Below are 14,558 nucleotides of genomic sequence, written 5' to 3'. Positions count from 1 at the left end.
TATGTCAGTGGTAGAGCGTAGGAGTGCAGTTCAAGAAGTCCCTGTTTCATAACCATATACCCTCTTCAATAGATCCTGTTAAAATGTTTTTCAACCCAATGCACTGTAAGAAACAATAAGATATATCATCATTTCATATACAAAACAATGAACAATTGGGTTTAACTATGCTCTTAGCACAAAATCAACAAACTGCAGTAGAGAAGCAGTTACGTTTTGCAGAATTTGTGCATTTCACAAACGTTTTTTTTCCATGTTCCAAGATCTACATGTGATACGAAATGTATGAATTCTTGCAATGGAAACCTCACTGTATTTTACCAAAGAAGATAAAGGACATCCTTCGCACCCCATATAGTGATAAGGGGGGTTTGGTGGCTGAAAATGCATTGCTTTGACGGTGATGGCATGTTGCTTCCACTTTGTACATATTACTGAATTATTATAGGTGAAGATTTCAGATCTGGGGGTATAGATCAGTTGTGTAGCAATAGACTGCAGGTCAAGAGGTCTCTAGATGAAATCTGGGTGCCCCCTTGTCCAACTGTTTTACCTGTAGATATATATTTTTAATTAAATAAATTGAAGAAAACATTTACAATCTTAGCATTTATGTAATGAGCAACACATTGCTACATTTGAAATACTCCTGATTATCACTTGAAACATAGGGTAAACACCATTAAGCTGTTTAGGATTTCTTCGTATGATACAAGCTGTGTTTTACATTCACCCAAGTTCTACTGGTGATATTATCAGTTTAAAATAGTCCATTGGAATCTCATATGAATGTTATAAAACTTTGGCGGGAACCAATAATATGCCCTTAATGAAATGTATTAATTTGTACAGCTGACCCGAAGTGCACTGATGTGATTAGTTCTACATGTTCCATGCAGTCACCCACTCTATCACCTTTTTAAAAAAAGCGCAGTTTTCAGCATTCAAGGGTTTAACTCAGTGGTAGAGCGTAGGAGTGCAGTTCAAGAAGTCCCTGTTTCATAACCATATACCCTCTTCAATAGATCCTGTTAAAATGTTTTTCAACCCAATGACCTGTAAGAAACAATAGGATATATCACTTCATATACAAAACAATGAACAATTGGGTTTAACTTTGCTCTTAGCACAAAATCAAAAAAACTGCAGTAGAGAAGCAGTTACATTTTGCAGAATTTGTGCATTTGACAAATGTTTTTTTCCATGTTCCAAGATCTACATGTGATACGAAATGTATGAATTCTTGCAATGGAAACCTCACTGTATTTTACCAAGGCAGATTAAGGACATATTTTGTACCCCTTATACTTATAAGGAGGGTTTGGTGGCTGAAAATGCATTGCTTTGATGGTGATTGCTTGTTGCTTCCACTTTGTACATATTACTGAATTAATATAGGTGAAAATTTCAGATCTGGGGGTATAGCTCAGTGGTAGAGCATTTGACTGCAGATCAAGAGGTCCCTAGTTCAAATCTGGGTGCCCCCTTGTCCAACTGTTTTACCTGTAGATATATTTTTTTAATTAAATAAATTGAAGAAAACTTTTACAATCTTAGAATTTTATGTAATGAGCAACACATTTCTACATTTGAAATACTCCTGATCATCACCTGAAACATAGGGTAAACACCATTAAGTTCTTTAGGATTTCTTTGTATGATACAAGCTGTGCTTTACATTCACCCAAGTTCTACTGGTGATATTATCAGTTTGAAATAGTTCATTGGAAGTTCATATGAATGTTATAAAACTTTGGCGGAAACTAATAATATGCCCTTAATGAAATGTATTAATTTGTACAGCTGACCAGTGCACTGATGTAATTAGTTCTACAAGTTCCATACAGTCACCACCTCTATCACCTTTTTAAAAAAGGGCAGTTTTCAGCATTCAAGGGTTTATGTCAGTGGTAGAGCGTAGGAGTGCAGTTCAAGAAGTCCCTGTTTCATAACCATATACCCTCTTTAATAGATCCTGTTAAAATGTTTTTCAACCCAATGCATTGTAAGAAACAATAGGATATATCATCATTTCATATACAAAAAAATGAACAATTGGGTTTAACTATGTTCTTAGCACAAAATCAACAAACTGCAGTAGAGAAGCAGTTACGTTTTGCAGAATTTGTGCATTTGACAAAAGTTTTTTTCCATTTTCCAAGATCTACATGTGATACAAAATGTATGAATTCTTGCAATGGAAACCTCAATGTATTTTACCAAGGCAGATAAAGGACATCTTTTGTACCCCTTATACTTATAAGGAGGGTTTGGTGACTGAAAATGCATTGCTTTGATGGTGATTGCATGTTGCTTCCACTTTGTACATATTTCTGAATTAATATAGGTGAACGTTTCAGAATTGGGGTTATAGCTCAGTGGTAGCGCATTTGACTGCAGGTCAAGTGGTCCCTAGTTCAAATCTGGGTGCCCCCTTGTCCAACCGTTTTACCTGTAGAAATATTTTTTTAAATAAATTGAAGAAAAAATGTACAATCTTAGCATTTTATGTAATGAGCAACACATTTCTACATTTGAAATACTCCTGATCATCACCTGAAACATAGGTTAAACACCGTTAAGCTGTTTAGGATTTCTTCGTATGATACAAGCTGTGTTTTACATTCACCCAAGTTCCTACTGGTGATATTATCAGTTTGAAATAGTCCTTGGAAGCTCATATGAATGTTATCAAACCTTGGCGGAAACCAATAATATGCCCTTAATGAAATGTATTAATTTGTACAGCTGACCAGAAGTGCACTGATGTCATTAGTTCTACAAGGTCCATGCAGTCACCCACTCTATCACTTTTTTTAAAAAAGGGCAGTTTTCAGCATTCAAGGGTTTATGTCAGTGGTAGAGCGTAGGAGTGTAGTTCAAGAAGTCCCTGTTTCATAACCATATGCCCTCTTCAATAGAACCTGTTAAAATGTTTTTGTACCCAATGCACTGAAAGAAACAATAGGATAGATCAGCATTTCATATACAAAACAATGAACAATTGGGTTTAACTATGCTCTTAGCACAAAATCAACATACTGCAGTAGAGAAGCAGTTATGTTTGCAAAATGTGTGCATTTAACAAAAGTTTTTTTCCATGTTCCAAGATCTACATGTGATACGATATGCATGAATTCTTGCAATGGAAACCTCACTGTATTTTACCAAGGCAGATAAAGGACATCTTTTGTACCCCTTATACTTATAAGGAGGGTTTGGTTGCTGAAAATGCATTGCTTTGATGGTGATTGCATGTTGATTCTACTTTGTACATATTACTGAATTAATATAGATGAACATTTCAGAGTTGGGGGTATACCTCAGTGGTAGAGCATTTGACTGCAGATCAAGAGTTCCCTAGTTCAAATCTGGGTGCCCCCTTGTTCAACTGTTTTACCTGTGGATATATTTTTTAAATTAAATAAATTGAAGAAAACATTTACAATCTTAGCATTTTATGTAATGAGCAACACATTGCTACTTTTGAAATACTCCTGATCATCACCTGAAACATAGGGTAAACACCATTAAGCTGTTTAGGATTTCTTCTTATGAAACAAGCTGTGTTTTACATTCACCCAAGTTCTACTGGTGATATTATCAGTTTGAAATAGTCCATTGGAAGCTCATATGAATGTTACCAAACTTTGGCGAAAACCAATAATATGCCCTTAATTAAATGTATTAATTTGTACAGCTGACCAGAAGTGCACTGATGTCATTAGTTCTACAAGTTCCATACAGTCACCCACGCTATCACCTTTTTAAAAAAGGGCAGTTTTCAGCATTCAAGGGTTTATGTCAGTGGTAGAGCGTAGGAGTGCAGTTCAAGAAGTCCCTGTTTCATAACCATATACCCTCTTCAATAGATCCTGTTAAAATGTTTTTCAACCCAATGCACTGTAAGAAACAATAAGATATATCATCATTTCATATACAAAACAATGAACAATTGGGTTTAACTATGCTCTTAGCACAAAATCAACAAACTGCAGAAGAGAAGCAGTTACGTTTTGCAGAATTTGTGCATTTGACAAAAGTTTTTTTTCCATGTTCCAAGATCTACATGTGATACGAAATGTAAGGATTCTTGTAATGGAAACCTCACTGTATTTTACCAAGGCAGATAAAGGACATCTTTTGTACCCCTTATACTTACTTATAAGGAGGGTTTGGTGCCTGAAAATGCATTGCTTTGATGGTGATTGCATGTTGCTTCCACTTTGTACATATTACTGAATTAATAAAGGTGAACATTTCAGAACTGGGGTTATAGCTCAGTGGTAGAGCATTTGACTGCAGATCAAGAGGTCCCAAATTCAAATCTGGGTGCCCCCTTGTACAACTGTTTTACCTGTAGAAATATTTTTTTAATTAAATAAATTGAAGTAAACATTTACAATATTAGCATTTTATGTAATGAGCAACACATTTCTACATTTGAAATACTCCTGATCATCTCCTGTAACACAGGGTAAACGCCATTAAGCTGTTTAGCATTTCTTCGTATGATACAAGCTGTGTTTTACATTCACCCAAGTTCTACTGCTGATATTATCAGTTTGAAATAGTCCATTGGAACCTCATATGAATGTTATAAAACTGTGGTGGAAACCAATAATATGCACTTAATGAAATGTATGAATTTGTACAGCTGACTAGAAGTGCACTGATGTCATTAGTTCTACAAGTTCCATACAGTCAACCACTCTATCACCTTTTTAAAAAAGGGCAGTTTTCAGCATTCAAGGGTTTATGTCAGCGGTAGAGCGTAGGAGTGCAGTTCAAGAAGTCCCTGTTTCATAACCATGTACCCTGTTCAATGGATCCTGTTAAAATGTTTTTCAACCCATTGCACTGTAAGAAACAATATGATATATCATCATTTCATATACAAAACAATGAACAATTGGGTTTAACTATGCTCTTAGCACAAAATCAACAACTGCAGTAGAGAAGCAGTTAACTTTTGCAGAATTTGTGCATTTGACAAAAGTATTTTTTCCATGTTCCAAGATCTACATGTCATACGAAATGTATGAATTCTTGCAATGGAAACCTCTCTGTATTTTACCAAGGCTGATAAAGGACATCTTGTGTACCCCTTATACTTATAAGGAGGGTTTGGTGGCTGAAAATGCATTGCTTTGATGGTGATTGCATGTTGCTTCCACTTTGTACATATTACTGAATTAATAAAGGTGAACATTTCAGAAGTGGTGGTATAGCTCAGTGGTAAAGCGTTTGACTGCAGATTAAGAGGTCCCTAGTTCAAATCTGGGTGCCCCTTTGTCCAACTGTTTTACTTGTAGATATATTTTTTTTAATTAAATAAATTGAAGAAAACATTTACAATCTAAGCATTTTATGTAATGAGCAACACATTTCTACATTTGAAATACTCCTGATCATCTCCTGTAACACAGGGTAAACACCATTAAGCTATTTAGCATTTCTTCGTATGATACAAGCTGTGTTTTACATTCACCCAAGTTCTACTGGTGATGTTATCAGTTTGAAATAATCCATTGGAAGCTCATATGAATGTTATAAAACTTTGGCCAAAACCAATAATATGCCCTTAATGAAATGTATTAATTTGTACAGCTGACCAGAAGTGCACTGATGTCATTAGTTCTACACGTTCTATACAGTCACCCCCTCTATCACCTTTTTAAAAAAGGGCAATTTTCAGCATTCAAGGGTTTATGTCAGCGGTAGAGCGTAGGAGTGCAGTTCAAGAAGTCCCTGTTTCATAACCATGTACCCTGTTCAATGGATCCTGTTAAAATGTTTTTCAACCCAATGCACTGTAAGAAACAATAGGATATATCATCATTTCATATTCAAAACAATGAGCAGTTGGGTTTAACTATGCTCTTAGCACAAAATCAACAAACTGCAGTAGAGAAGCAGTTACATTTTGCAGAATTTGTGCATTTGACAAAAGTTTTTTTTCCATGTTCCAAGATCTACTTGTGATATGAAATGTAAGATTTCTTGTAATGGAAACCGCACTGTATTTTACCAAGGCAGATAAAGGACATATTTTGTACATCTTATAATTTTAAAGGAGGGTTTGGTCGCTGAAAATGCATTGCTTTGATGGTGATTGCATGTTGCTTCCACTTTGTACATATTACTGAATTAATATAGGTGCACATTTTAGAACTGGTGGGTATAGCTCAGTGGTAGAGTGTTTGTCTGCAGATCAAGAGGTCCCTAGTTCAAATCAGGGTGCCCCCTTGTCCAACTGTTTTACCTGTAGAAATATGTTTTAAATTGAAGAAAAAATGTACAATCTTAGCATTTTGAGTAATGAGCAACACATTTCTACATTTGTAATACTCCTGATCATCACCTGAAACATAGGGTAAACACCATTAAGCTGTTTAGGATTTCTTCTTATGAAACAAGCTGTGTTTTACTTTCACCCAGTTTTACTGGTGATATTATCAGTTTGAAATAGTCCATTGGAATCTCACATGAATGTTATAAAACTTTGGCGGAAACCAATATTATGCCCTTAATGAAATGTATTAATTTTTACAGCTGACCAGAAGTGCACTGATGTCATTAGTTCTACAAGTTCCATACAGTCCCCACTCTATCACCTTTTTAAAAAAGGGCAGTTTTCAGCATTGAAGGGTTTAACTCAGTGGTAGAGCATAGGAGTGCAGTTCAAGAAGTCCATGTTTCATAACCATATACACTCTTCAATAGATCCTGTTAAAATGTTTTTCAAACCAATGCACTGTAAGAAACAATAGGATATATCATCATTTCATATACAAAACAATGAACAATTGGGTTTAACTATGCTCTTAGCACAAAATCAACAAACTGCAGTAGAGAAGCAGTCACGTTTTGCAGAATTTGTGCATTTGACAAAAGTTGTTTTCCATGTTCCAAGATCTACATGTGATACGAAATGTATGAATTCTTGCAATGGAAACCTCACTGTATTTTACCAAGGCAGATAAAGGACATCTTTTGTACCCCTTATACTTACTTATAAGGAGGGTTTGGTGCCTGAAAATGCATTGCTTTGATGTTGAGTGCATGTTGCTTCCACTTTGTACATATTACTGAATTAATAAAGGTGAACATTTCAGAACTGGGGTTATAGCTCAGTGCTAGAGCATTTGACTGCAGATCAAGAGGTCCCAAGTTCAAATCTGGGTGCCCCCTTGTTCACCTGTAGAATTATTTTTTTAAATAAATTGAAGTAAACATTTACAATATTAGCATTTTATGTAATGAGCAACACATTTCTACATTTGAAATACTCCTGATCATCTCCTGTAACACAGGGTAAACAGCATTAAGCTATTTAGCATTTCTTCGTATGATACAAGCTGTGTTTTACATTCACCCAAGTTCTACTGGTGATATTATCAGTTTGAAATAATCCATTGGAAGCTCATATGAATGTTATAAAATTTTGGCCGAAACCAATAATATGCCCTTAATGAAATGTATTAATTTGTACAGCTTACCAGAAGTGCACTGATGTCATTAGTTCTACAAGTTCCATACAGTCACCCACTCTATCACCTTTTTAAAAAAGGGCAGTTTTCAGCATTCAAGGGTTTATGTCAGCAGTAGAGCGTAGGAGTGCAGTTGAAGAAGTCCCTGTTTCATAATCATGTACCCTGTTCAATGGATCCTGTTAAAATGATTTTCAACCCAATGCACTGTAAGAAACAATAGGATATATCATCATTTCATATACAAAACAATGAGCAGTTGGGTTTAACTATGCTCTTAGCACAAAATCAACAAACTGCAGTAGAGAAGCAGTTACATTTTGCAGAATTTGTGCATTTGACAAAAGTTTTTTTTCCATGTGGCAAGATCTACATGTGATACGAAATGTATCAATTCTTGCAATGGAAACCTCACTGTATTTTACCAAGGCAGATAAAGGACATCTTTTGTACCCCTTATACTTATAAGGAGGGTTTGGTGGCTGAAAATGCATTGCTTTGATGGTGATTGCATGTTGCTTCCACTTTGTACATATTACTGAATTAATAAAGGTGAACATTTCAGAACTGGTGGTATAGCTCAGTGGTAGAGCAATTAACTGCAGATAAAAAGATCCCTAGTTCAAATCTGGGTGCCCCCTTGTCCAACTATTTTACCTGTAGAAATATTGTTTGAATTAAATAAATTGAAGAAAACATTTACAATCTTAGTATTTTATGTAATGAGCAACACATTTCTACATTTGAAATACTCCTGATCATCTCCTGAAACATAGGGTAACACCATTACGCTGTTTAGGATTTCTTCGTATCATACAAGCTGTGTTTTACATCCACCCAAGTTCTACTGGTGATATTATCAGTTTGAAATAGTCCATTGGAAGCTCATATGAATGTTATAAAACTTTGGCGGAAACCAATAATATGCCCTTAATGAAATGTATTAATTTGTACAGCTGACCCGAAGTGCACTGATGTCATTAGTTCCATGCAGTCACCCACTCTATCACCTTTTTAAAAAAGGGCAGTTTTCAGCATTCAATGGTTTATGTCAGTGGTAGAGCATAGGAGTGCAGTTCAAGAAGTCCCTGTTTCATAACCATATACCGTCTTCAATAGATCCTGTTAAAATGTTTTTCAACCCAATGCACTGTAAGAAACAATAGGATATATCATCATTTCATATACAAAACAATGAACAATTGGGTTTAACTTTGCTCTTAGCACAAAATCAACAAACTGCAGTAGAGAAGCAGTTACGTTTTGCAGAATTTGTTCATTTGACAAAAGTTTTTTTTCCATGTTCCAAGATCTACATGTGATACAAAATGTATGAATTCTTGCAATGGAAACCTCACTGTATTTTACCAAGGCAGACAAAGGACATCTTCTGTACCCCTTATACTTATAAGGAGGGTTTGGTGGCTGAAAATGCATTGCTTTGATGGTGATTGCATGTTGTTTCCACTTTGTACATATTACTGAATTAATAAAGGTGTACTTCTTAGAACTGGGGGTATAGCTCAGTGGTAGAGCATTTGACTGCAGATCAAGAGGTCCTAGGTCAAATCTGAGTGCCCCTTTGTCCAACTGGATAGCTGTAGAAATATTTTTTTAATTAAATAAATTGAAGTAAACATTTACAATCTTAGCATTTTATGTAATGAGCAACACATTTCTACATTTGAAATACTCCTGATCATCACCTGAAATATAGGGTAATGTCATGAGCACTGCTCCCGAGAAGCCAAGTCAAGCCCAGCATCCCCGGAAGCAGGCTCACAACCCTCGTGCCCGGCTCCAGCAAACCCCTATTGAGGCCCTTTGGACCATGTCCTGGCGCCTCTGGCGCCAGGCTCATAAGGAACCTCAGTCCCGGCGGCAGGTGCGCCAGGCTCATAATTCTTGCAAAGGTGCTTGGGTGGACCTACCTGTAGCAGACCATGCTGCATACTCACCTTTGCAAATGCTGGCAGGATGAAGTCCCCAGCCTTCTGCTGGGAGGAACTATTCCCTGAACTGGGACTACTTTCTTACCTGGGTGGGGCTGGTGCCACTCCTTAGCTCTGGAATACAGGAACTCTTTTACCTGGGCGAGGCTGAGGAAGAAGACACCCAATCACTCCAACACTATTTAAACCACACCCGATTGGGAAAAACGTGCTTTGCGTTATTCTGCATCTGCAGCAGGACGCTCACCGAGTCAGCTCCAGCATTCCAGTGACATCTCCAGCTTCAGCTCAGCAACCTGTGGAAGAAAGACACGAGAACTATACTTACCATCCAGGAATCCAGACACCCGCAGAACCTGCAAGCAAAAGAAACATAAGGTTAGCAAGTTGCAACACGTTCGCAGCCGCGCTCGCTTACCTGATCCATCTGTGCTTTCACGGATTCTTCGCGGCCTTCTCTTCAGCAGCCTAACGGCACCTGTAAAGACAAAGAACATTGTTAAGTAGGAATCGGGTGAAGGCGGCCGCATTTACTTTTCTTACCTGCTTTTGTGCGCGTATTACGATCTCTTCAACCGCAGCAGCCCGGCACCTGAAAGCAAGAAAAGACATTATTTAAGTGCCATTAAAGACTGCAAGAAAGCCTAACACTTACGTGTTTCCCCACGTGCATCCGCGACTGGGAAAATGCCCGCAAGGTCCCGACACCTGCAAATAAGAAAAGAACATTGTTAGAGGTGCTATAATAAGGTCACAGATCATTATACTCACGTACTTCGCACGTGCAACGGACGAACAACGCCCGCAACATCTCAAGACCTGAAAACAAAAAACAAGGGACTTTATTGAGGTGTCATTGAAATTCCCATACCTACGTACAACCGCACGTGTCGCGCTCTCAGTGACCACGCCCTCAGCATCCAGGAACCTGAAAAAGACAATGCAAAGACTTCATTAAAGGTGCCCATCTCTTCAAGACTATAAACTCTTTATACCTACTGGCATCCGCTCGTGCAGTAACGGCGGCATCACCTTTTGGCATCTCAGCACCTGTGCCACTTCTAAGGCCACAAAAGACTTTGAGGACCTCCAGTGACGTAACTGAAACACACGCACCCCTGCATAAGTCGCAGGATGGAGAGCCCAGCATTTATACGCCTAAGGTGAGAGCTCAAAAGGACATTGGACTTTCGGAGAGTTGGTGATTAGTGAGGAGGAAGTCCAGCCAAACGGTCATTAACCCTTTTTTCTTCCGCCTGCAGAAACCTTACCCTGCAAGCCAGATGGTCAATAAGAGGAAGCCCAGTCCAGAGAGTCATCCGAGCTCTACGCTTCTCAATTGAAGAGACTATAACGGTTCAGCCGGGACCAGCGCCTCCGTGGGAATCAGGTGAGCGTTACAGGTAAACACCATTAAGCTGTTTAGGATGTCTTCGTATGATACAAGCTGTGTTTTACATTCACCCAAGTTTTTCTGGTGATATTATCAGTTTGAAATCGTACATTGGAAGCTCATATGAATGTTTTAAAACTGGTGGAAACCAATAATATGCCCTTAATGAAATGTATTAATTTGAAAAAGCTGACCAGAAGTGCACTGATGTCATTAGTTCTAAAAGTTCCATGCAGTCACCCACTCTATCACCTTTTTAAAAAAGGGCAGTTTTCAGCATTCAAGGGTTTAACTCAGTGGTAGAGCGTAGGACTGCAGTTCAAGAAGTCCCTGTTTCATAACCATATACACTCTTCAATAGATCCTGTTAAAATGTTTTTCAACCCAATGCACTGTAAGAAACAATAGGAATTATCATCATTTCAAATACAAAACAATGAACAATTGGGTTTAACTATGCTCTTAGCACAAAATCAGCAAACTGCAGTGGAGAAGCAGTTACGTTTTGCAGAATTTGTGCATTTGACAAAAGTTTTTATTCCATGTTCCAAGATCTACATGTGATACGAAACGTATGAATTCTTGCAATGGAAACCTTGCTGTATTTTACCAAGGCAGATAAAGGACATCTTTTGTACCCCTTATACTTATAAGGAGGGTTTGGTGGCTGAAAATGCATTGCTTTGATGGTGATTGCATGTTGCTCCACTTTGTACATATTACAGAATTAATAAAGGTTAACATTTCAGAACTGGTGTATAGCTCAGTGGTAGAGCATATGACTGCAAATCAAGAGGTCCTTAGTTCAAATCTGAGTGCCCCTTTGTCCAACTGTTTTACCTGTAGAAATATTTTTTAAATAAATTGAAGAAAACATTTACAATTTTAGCATTTTATGTAATGAGCAACACATTTCTGCATTTGAAATACTCCTGATCATCACCTGAAACATAGGATAAACAACATTAAGCTGTTTAGGATTTCTTCTTATGATACAAGCTTTGTTTTACATCCACCCAAGTTCTACTGGTGATATTATCAGTTTGAAATAGTCCATTGGAAGCTCATATGAATGTTATAAAAATTTTGGCGGAAACCAATAAAATGCCCTTAATGAAATGTATTAATTTGTACAGCTGACCAGAAGTGCACTGATGTCATTAGTTATACAAGTTCCATGCAGTCACCCACTCTATCACCTTTTTTAAAAAAATGGGCAGTTTTCAGCATTCAAGGTTTTAACTCAGTGGTATATCGTAGGAGTGCAGTTCAATAAGTCCCTGTTTCATAACCATATACCCTCTTCAATGGATCTTGTTAAAATGTTTTTCAACCCAATGCACTGTAAGAAACAATAGGATATATCATCATTTCATATACAAAACAATGAACAATTGGGTTTAACTATGCTCTTAGCACAAAATCAACAAACTGCAGTAGAGAAGCAGTTGCGTTTTGCAGAATATGTGCATTTGACAAAAGTTTTTTTTCATGTTCCAAGATCTACATGTGATACGAAATGTATGAATTCTTGCAATGGAAACCTCACTGTATTTTACCAAGGCAGATAAAGGACATCTGTTGTACCCCATATAGTTATAGGGAGGGTTTGGTGGCTGAAAATGCATTGTTTTGATGGTGATTGTATGTTGCTTCCACTTTGTACATATTACTGGATTAATATAAGCAGAACATTTCCGAACTGGGGGTATAGCTCAGTGGTAGAGCATTTGACTGCAGATGAACAGGTCCCTCGTTCAAATCTGGGTGTCCCCTTGTCCAACTGTTTTACCTGTAGAAATATTTCTTAATTAAATAAATTGAAGAAAACATTTACAATCTTAGCATTTTTTGTAATGAGCAACACATTTCTGCATTTGAAATACTCCTGATCATCACCTGAAACATAGGGTAAACAACATTAAGCTGTTTAGGATTTCTTCGTATGATACAAGCTTTGTTTTACATCCACCCAAGTTCTACTGGTGATATTATCAGTTTGAAATAGTCCATTGGAAGCTCATATGAATGTTATGAAACTTTGGCGGAAACCAATAATATGCCCTTAATGAAATGTATTAATTTGTACAGCTGACCAGAAGTGCACTGATGTCATTAGTTCTACAAGTTCCATGCAGTCACCCATTCTATCACCTTTTTAAAAAAGGGCAGTTTTCAGCATTCAAGGGTTTAACTCAGTGGTAGAGCGTTCGAGCGCAGTTCAAGAAGTCCCTGTTTCATAACCATATACCCTCTTCAATAGATCCTGTTAAAATGTTTTTCAACCCAATGCACTGTAAGAAACAATAGGATATATCATCATTTCATATACAAAACAATGAACAATTGGATTTAACTATGCTCTTAGCACGAAAACAACAAACTGCAGTAGAGAAACAGTTACGTTTTGCAGAATTTGTGCATTTGACAAAAGTTTTTTTTCCATGTTCCAAGATCTACATGTGATACGAAATGTATGAATTCTTGCAATGGAAACCTCACTGTATTTTACCAAGGCAGATAAAGGACATCTTTTTTACCCCTTATACTTATAAGGAGGGTCTGGTGGCTGAAAATACATTGCTATGATGGTGATGGCATGTTGCTTCCACTTTGTACATATTACTGAATTAATATAGGTGAACTTTTTGGAACTGGGTGTATAGCTCAGTGGTAGAGCATTTGACTACAGATCAAGAGGTCCCTAGGTCAAATCTAGGTGCCCACTTGTCCAACTGTTTACCTGTAGAAATATTTTTTTAATTAAATAAATTGAAGTAAACATTTACAATCTTAGCATTTTATGTAATGAGCAACACATTTCTACATTTGAAATACTCCTGAACATCACCTGAAACATAGGGTAACCACCATTAAGCTGTTTAGGATTTCTTCGTATGATTCAAGTTGTGTTTTACATTCACCCAAGTTCTACTGGTGATATTATCAGTTTGAAATAGTCCATTGGAAGCTCATATGAATGTTATAAAACTGTGGTGGAAACCAATAAAATGCCCTTAATGAAATGTATTAATTTGTACAGCTGACCAGAAGTGCACTGATGTCATTAGTTCTACAAGTTCCATGCAGTCACCCACTCTATCACCTTTTTAAAAAAAGGGCAGCTTTCAGCATTCAAGGGTTTAACTCAGTGGTAGACCGTAGGAGTGCAGTTCAGGAAGTCCCTGTTTCATAACCATATACCCACTTCAATAGATCCTGTTAAAATGTTTTTCAACCCAATGCACTGTAAGAAACAATAGGATATATCATCATTCATATACAAAACAATGAACAATTGGGTTTAACTATTCTCTTAGCACAAAATCAACAAACTGCAGTAGAGAAGCAGTTCCGTTTTGCAGAATTTGTGCATTTGACAAAACATTTTTTTCCATGTTCCAAGATCTACGTGTGATACGAAAAGTATGAATTCTTGCAATGGAAACCTCACTGTATTTTACCAAGGCAGATAAAGGACATCTTTTGTACCCCTTATACTTATAAGGAGGGTTTGGTGGCTGAAAATGCATTGCTTTGATGCTGATTGCATGTTGCTCCACTTTGTACATATTACTGAATTAATAAAGGTTAACATTTCAGAACTGGGGGTGCGTATGACTGCAAATCAAGAGGTCCCTAGTTCAAATCTGAGTGCCCCCTTGTCCAACTGGATACTTGTAAAAATATTTTTTTATTAAATAAATTGAAGAAAACATT

At 37.1% G+C, this 14,558-nt stretch overlaps 2 non-coding genes across 2 annotated transcripts; both read left to right on the top strand.

The window, feature by feature from the left end:
* The first annotated feature begins 1,415 nt into the window (after positions 1 to 1,415).
* Positions 1,416 to 1,487, top strand: TRNAC-GCA (transfer RNA cysteine (anticodon GCA)). The gene has a single exon. It is a non-coding gene; the product is annotated as a tRNA-Cys (tRNA).
* Positions 1,488 to 13,494: 12,007 nt separating this feature from the next.
* TRNAC-ACA (transfer RNA cysteine (anticodon ACA)) lies at positions 13,495 to 13,564 on the top strand. The gene has a single exon. It is a non-coding gene; the product is annotated as a tRNA-Cys (tRNA).
* Positions 13,565 to 14,558: the final 994 nt, after the last annotated feature.

Source organism: Ambystoma mexicanum, chromosome 4q, assembly GCF_040938575.1.
Source record: "Ambystoma mexicanum isolate Mex_15411 chromosome 4q, UKY_AmexF1_1, whole genome shotgun sequence".
NCBI lineage: Eukaryota > Metazoa > Chordata > Amphibia > Caudata > Ambystomatidae > Ambystoma > Ambystoma mexicanum.
This window is presented reverse-complemented; position numbering and strand designations above follow the sequence as displayed.